Source organism: Malaclemys terrapin, chromosome 3 (assembly GCF_027887155.1).
Source record: "Malaclemys terrapin pileata isolate rMalTer1 chromosome 3, rMalTer1.hap1, whole genome shotgun sequence".
Classification (NCBI taxonomy): domain Eukaryota; kingdom Metazoa; phylum Chordata; order Testudines; family Emydidae; genus Malaclemys; species Malaclemys terrapin.
The window spans coordinates 42,520,092-42,527,556 of NC_071507.1; the positions used below are offsets into that span (position 1 = coordinate 42,520,092).

The following is a 7,465-nucleotide window of genomic DNA, read 5'->3' on the forward strand; positions in this document are numbered from 1 at the left end:
TCAGCTGGGTTTTGTCATTTGGTTATTTTGAATATTCTATTTAGATTATTATTTCTCTATCAAGGAAATCTACACACATGTAGCTTTCCAATAAACATGACTTTAATGTTTCTCTGTTGGAATTAGAAGCTGCTATAATTCAATTGTATATTACTAAGTGAATCTACTATACAAATGCATGTTATAACTTTTGTCTGGTTTTTTAGTTGCACTGAACTTTTAATGACAGGTGAGATGCCTTTAGTGAGAGTATAATGCTTATACAGAAGAATGAAGTTTCCTATTAGCAACTACAAACAATTTTTTATTTTATAGTTGGACAATCTGAAGTCAAGAATTCAACTGAAGAAGCAAAATGGATTTGCTTGCAGTGAGACGAAGACGTGGAGGAAATCCTGTAAGCAGCTAGAGAAGGAAAAAAAATGTTGCAGAAACAAATTGCTGAACATGGTGCTCCATTAAAGGAGCAAAAGCCAAGTATGGGGTAGTTTAAGAAGGAAATGCTATACTAGAATGTTATTATAAGGCTGCAAATCATTCATGGAAGTCACGGTTTCCGTGACTTCTGTGAATTTTGCACTGCTGGTGCAGCTGATCCCAGGACCACCCCATCAGCGGGGGAAGCCCAGGAGCCAGCCGCACTGGCTGTTGCTCCGGCAGCACTAGGCATGGTCCCCGGTGCTGCCCTGGAGCAGGAGTCTGGGACTAGTGGCAGCGGGATCCTGGGCATTCCCCCAGCAACAGCGTCGCCCTGTTCTCTCTGCCCCACTCCCCAGCAGTCTTCAGGAGCGTCCCCCCTCCCAGTAGGTAAGATTTAGTCACGAGTATTTTTAGTAAAAGTCATGAACCGGTCATGGGGCCGTGACTTTTTGTTTATTGCCCGTGACCTGTCCATGACTTTCACTAAAAATACCCGAGACTAAAACATAGCCTTAATCATGATCCTATTTCTAACCTTAATGCATTTATTTATACAATCTGTTTTCAAAACATGCATTATTACGTTTGATTCAGATGAGGCGCCAGATCCTCAGCTGGTGTAAATCAGTATAGTTTCTGAAGCTCTGCCATTCACACCAGCTGAGAATTTGGCCCAAGATCTGTCTCCTCAAATTTCAGAGTCTCCTTATATGTTATGAATATAGATTTCCAATGCCTATGTTTTGAAATCAAAAATGACCTTAGGAAGAAGGGAGGCTATTTTTTAAAGAACATTAGAGTGCTGTGTATAACTTCTTACAATGCTTTGTTTGAGACATGAGAGTGTAAAATGTTGGAGTGTGTCTGTTCTTTCCGTTGCTGGCCATCACAACAAAGAAAATTCACATTCTGGGTATAGATGGCTGATAGTTCAGCATCCACCATGGAGAAATTGACATCTTTTAGAGTTTATACATATGTCCTTCCAAACAGCTTTTGGTGTCCTTCTGGATTGTAGACAGGGAGAGAGGAGCAACTCTTAAAGTGTTATGATTCAGACAAGTATCAGAGGGGTAGCCGTGTTAGTCTAAATCTGTAAAAAGCAACAGAGGGTCCTGTGGCACCTTTAAGACTAACACAAGTATTGGGAGCATAAGCTTTCGTGGGTAAGAACCTCACTTCTTCAGATGCAAGTAATGGAAATTTCCAGAGGCAGGTATAAATCAGTATGGAGATAACGAGGTTAGTTCAATCAGGGAGGGTGAGGTGCTCTGCTAGCAGTTGAGGTGTGAACACCCAGGGAGGAGAAACTGCTTCTGTAGTTGGATAGCCATTCACAGTCTTTGTTTAATCCTGATCTGATGGTGTCAAATTTGCAAATGAACTGGAGCTCAGCAGTTTCTCTTTGGAGTCTGGTCCTGAAGTTTTTTTGCTGTAAGATGGCTACCTTTACACCTGCGATTGTGTGGCCAGGGAGGTTGAAGTGATCATCAGTGATCTACAACCCATCCTGGACAATGATCCCTCACTTTCACAGACCTTGGGAGGCAGGCCAGTCCTCGCCCACAGACAACCAGCCAACCTTAAGCATATTCTCACCAGCAACCACGCACCGCACTATAACAACTCTAACTCAGGAACCAAGCCATGCAACAAACCTCGATGCCAACTCTGCCCACATATCTACACCAGCAACACCATCACAGGACCTAACCAGATCAGCTACAACATCACCGGCTCATTCACCTGCACGTCCACCAATGTTATATATGCCATCATGTGCCAGCAGTGCCCCTCTGCTATGTACATTGGCCAAACTGGACAGTCACTACGCAAGAGGATAAATGGACACAAATCAGCCATCAGGAATGGCAATATACAAAAACTTATAGGAGAACACTTCAACCTCCCTGGCCACACAATAGCAGGTGTAAAGGTAGCCATCTTGCAGCAAAACCACTTCAGGACCAGACTCCAAAGAGAAACTGCTGAGCTCCAGTTCATTTGCAAATTTGACACCATCAGATCAGGATTAAACAAAGACTGTGAATGGCTATCCAACTACAGAAGCAGTTTCTCCTCCCTTGGTGTTCACACCTCAACTGCTAGCAGAGCACCTCACCCTCCCTGATTGAACTAACCTTGTTATCTCCATACTGATTTATACCTGCCTCTGGAAATTTCCATTACTTGCATCTGAAGAAACATGCTTCAGACAGTTCCTCCATTTTCTAACTATCATCATCCTGGTACTAGTTGCAGCTTTCTGGGACCAGGAAATGCTGGCGTTTATTAACTTTAACAAATGTTTTTTAAGACACATACATTGGGGTTTTATTGATCACAAGCTTCAGTCATTTCAAGAGTTGTCAGGGGCTAAGTATAAAGCTAATAGGACAACAGTTTAAAGTGGTCACCACAGTGTGTAAAATATACTACAACTTGTCTGCCATTCGCTAGGGTAAGTTAGGCTAGCAAATATTCATGAGTGTCCAATAAGCAGAATCACTAGCAGTATAAAAAGAGATCCATATTTCTGAGATGAGCTATATTCAATTATATACCCAAAAATTGTTAAAATAATGGTAAGGTGGTAATGTTAAGCACTTTAAAGTTAGGAAGTGCTAGAATTAATGTTGCCCATGTATTGTGTGTCCAGGGGCAGATTCCAAAGAATCGGGGTACCTGGCACCCTGACAGTAAATATGGTATCAACAGAGATCTCTTCTGTAAAGTAACCTTTACATGATGTCTGGTTTGTTTTATTTGGTATAGTTTACTGTGGTTGCACAAGCACACATCTTATGTACTTAATTAAGAAATGAATGATTGAGATCATCGCATTCTAAACTCATCTTTCCAGAGTCTCCTTAAAGTTATTTGTACAGGTAATGACTCTTTCCTTTGGTCAGGTGCTGATGAGGTTGCCATCTCCCTACATGAGAATGAGCCAGAGTATGAACTAGACGGACTCCCAGAGGTGGTGAAAAAAGGTAATTGTTACTTCTTTAGAGGAGAAGAGACCACATTGGTGGGGAGTGTGTGAGCGCACGCTTATCTAGAGAATCGTGTTGTCATATGCGTGACTTGGAAGCATTGTAAAAACTTGGACATCATCGGCCAGATTCAGCCCTTGTATAGGTTGCATAAGTCCATTTAACTCAACTGCTTGTCAGAGCTGAGTTTAGCCGCATGTGCTTTAAAAAAAAGTATATTTTGTTGTAAATGTATATAATTTCTAGTAGTTTTGGTTTTTGGTCTGTGTGATGTCTTCCCATCTGTACAGTTTTGTAGTATTTGATGACAAAAGCAAAACAGCCAAAAATTCTGAAATCCAGAATCCTAATATCAGGTTGTAGTTTTGAAAATCAGTCTAGATACATGTTGTTGACTTTGGGACTCCTCCAAAAACTTTGCAAAAGACCTCGGGCAAAAAGAGAGGGATTCTAGGCCCAGCCATTCCCAGTATAAAACACCTTTTTCTTCTGGTTGAGAGGAAGGGGGGAAATTTTTGCTGAAACATTTTTAACTGAATGTTTTTTCATTGAAATGTGCTGCATTGTCAAAGCCAAAATGTTTCACGGAGATGTATTGATTCAGACAAAGTTTTTGCTGGGAATGTTTTTGAGGTGCAAAGTGGACTCTTGCAAGGAGGAAGGCCCCCAAATTGAAAACCTGATGTTTTTGATTCAATTTCATTTTGTGAAAGCATTTGAAAGGCTTATGTTTTCATTCCAATCTAGAATAAAAACAAATTTTGAAACCTCGAAAGGTGTCACAAAACAGAATTGTCGCCCTCCGGCCAGCTCCACTTAGAACAGTAGAAGAGACATCATTTTCAGATGGAAATGATTTTCCAGTTAATGGTGTTCCTTTAAAGGGAAAAGAGAACATTTTCTTGGGGAAAAAGCTTTTGGCCATTTTAGTAGAGCTGCTGTTGCACAGATCCACACCCTTGCCTGAGTTCACCTATAAAATTCTAGGAACGCAAGATAGTCCTAATAATTCCCCCATTATATTTAATTCAGTGAGTAAGTGCCATTTTACTGTCTTAAATTATTACCAGTTGTCATCTCCGTCTTGAAATGAGCAAGATCAGATTGATTAGAACAATAAAGTAATTTAAGCAACCTTGGTTAATAGAAGCTGTTTATTTTTTAGGGTTTCCTGCTATTCCTATTGTGAAAACCGACCCTTACATTTTGTGCAGAACAACTTTTAACCTAAGGACCAGTCCCCGTCTTGCTGCCCAAAGCCAAAAATTGTCACCCGGTTCCCAACTTTTACAAAAAGGCAGGTCAGATAATCTTGGGGAGATCTGTAAACCGACAGCTGGTGGCAGCAAATCACAAAAGGTAACTGATCTTAAAAATGTATCTGAATGTGCAGGGCATGGGCAATCCACATAGTGTATTTATCTCTCCAAGTGAGTTTGAAGATATGCCGTGTTATTCACACCTTCTTTCTATCTGCCATGAATATAGTGAAGACAAGGTCATCAATGTAAATACAATCAATAAAGCGTGGCATATAACAAAGATCTGGGCATAATGGTAAACTTAAAATTGTTGGTATGATCAAATCTGTGATCTCATGCCAAGTGCTCATTAACTTGGTAAATAGAAATGAGGTAAATCTTCCCACTTTAATGCTCCTCAGAAATATTTGATTATTTCTTGAAAGACCTGGCTGCCTAGAGCAGGGGGTGCGTGTGTGCGTGCATAGATGGATTACACACAAAAGCACTCAAAAGTTCGGATATGCTGGAATGAAGGCTCCTTGTCCCAATCTCTCTGTTCAGCCAGCCCCAGTTCTCTTCTCCTCCTCCTCTTAGCTCTGTGTCTTCTCTCAGTGTCTCCTACACATTCCTTTCCCCGTACCCCCGCCTTCTCTCATAGTCTTCTAGCCCTAGCCTCGCCTACTGGCTCCCTGTCCTTGGCCCCCTCTCCTCACCCCCGTTCCAGTCCCAATCTTGGCATACTCCTTGTCCCAGTCTGCCCTCCCACCCCACCACCCCCATTTGCCTTTTGTCCCCTCTGCATTTGAGTCCAGTATCTTCCTCCACCACCGGGCATGTGCACCAGCTTGGAGGGGTCATTGGGAGTCCAGGAAAGAAAGGTTCCTCTCTCAGTTCTGGTGCTTGGCCCAAAGCAGCTGGGAAGAACCGTTGCAGGGAAACTCTGGCGTTGACCCCTGTAGGCCTGGGTTGGAGCATATCAGTTGCTCTGTGAGGATGGCTCAGTGCTGTGTTTTCATATCCAGGAGCTGTGGGGAAATGGCACATGTGCAGTCACTCTGTGGGGAATAGCTCATGCGCAGTTTGGTTAGCACTAAGAGCTGTGCGAGATCCAAGTATACGCAGCGAGGATGAAACCTTCAGGGATTTTAGCTGCTAAAAATCTAAGAATTCTCTCTACTGAGCGTCTGTGAACTGTGATTTTTTTTCAAAGGCTTCTAATTTGGTCAAATTTGGGCAAGTTTTCCTGGGGATGGCAAAAAGCACATTCTCTGACACAAAGGCCACTCCCTGCCAAATGACAAGTCCCTGCTCCAACACATGGAGCTTTTCAAAGAAAAGTTGCCCGAATATTTTAATATGAGAAAAATGTAGATTTCCCTAGCCTTGCTCTTGGGAATAGCTTAACCATTTTGGCTGAAATTCTGCCTCTGTCCCCCACCCCCGAAGAAAAAGAGCATGAGGCAGACATACAGCATGGAAAATTTCAGCCCAAGCAATTAAAGTTTGTAAAGTTATAAGCAGCAGAAAACAGGGTCTTGTAATGGGAGGAGACAGGTAACCTTAATAATAAATGATCCTACTAGCTTTGCCAGTAATATATGTTGGTAGCAATTTTGTTTTTGCTGTTGCATTGCTGTGAACAACACATAAAATCATTCTTTAAGTAACAATCTCTACAAAAACAATCATGTTTCAACAAATTGTTTAAAGAGATATTCTGTTCCCAGAGTTTTCGTTTTTTAAGGGCCAGACCCTGAAGTCGTTTCTCAGTCCTTATGCAAACTTGATCTGATTTTTTTCCTTTGCTTTTAATTATTGAGGACACTGGAATGAAAATTGATCTCATTCTTTAGAAGTTCTGGTACTGAACTTTGTCTTAATGCTTGTATTGTGATAGCCTCAACCAGACCCTGGTAACTGCATGTCCACAATCGGAGATTTTGCCCATTGCTAGAAAAACACTGTTAGAGTGATAGAACAATTAGAGAGGTGGCACACTATCTCCACAACTCTTAGGTCTAAAAAGGAATGCTTCCACAGTCTCTGCTTTCAGTGGTAAAAATCATTTATTTTTAGACTTAGCCGTATATTTCTCAAGCTACTATTACAATAACGGAACTGTAAGGACTGTCTTCCCTTTTTCCACTTGACATCAACATTTTAACAGCTTTTATTTTGATAAGTATCGGCGCTAGAAGGATAAGCCCTGATGCTCATCTCTCACACAGGACCCACATCAGTGTAAGTGGGATGAGAATTGAGACCAATTACCTCCACTATCAGAAGCTGTGGCATTTGGGATTTCAATTGTCGTGAAGCACACATTTATAACTACTTAAGTTTTAACTAATTGATGCTAAAATCATGTCAGCATTTGGTGGGAAATGCAGGGGAGACAAGGATGATTGTAATAGCAGTGGGGACTGGAATTTGAGATAACTCCAAAGGTATAAATATTGTGAAATTTTTCAACAGTTTTACAAAGCTAGTGTTGAACAGCAGAACATCTGGACAAGATATCCTCTGCAGGCCAGTGTAAATGCTTCAGGACAAAACAACTTTTTCAAGTGCTATTCTATTTACAGAATAAACTATAGGACATTTACAAATTCATTATGAAATATCAGTAATTAAACTTAAATTACATATCTCAAAATACAGTTCTGCAGATTAGTGATTGAGCAAGAATAGACTAGACAAGGAATTACTGTGTACTACTCCTTAGCTTTGCCTATACCTTGTTATATTATGTGACTTGCGATTTGTAAAACTTGAACGTGGTGAGGAGTAGGTAGTTGCTGTAAA

The 7,465-nt window shown here is 41.1% G+C and overlaps 1 long non-coding RNA gene across 1 annotated transcript; it reads left to right on the forward strand.

Annotated features, from left to right (window-relative positions):
- Positions 1-308: 308 nt before the first annotated feature.
- Positions 309-4,696, forward strand: LOC128835159 (uncharacterized). The gene is made up of 3 exons (XR_008444586.1): positions 309-397; positions 3,333-3,413; positions 4,582-4,696. It is a non-coding gene; the product is annotated as an uncharacterized LOC128835159 (long non-coding RNA).
- Positions 4,697-7,465: the final 2,769 nt, after the last annotated feature.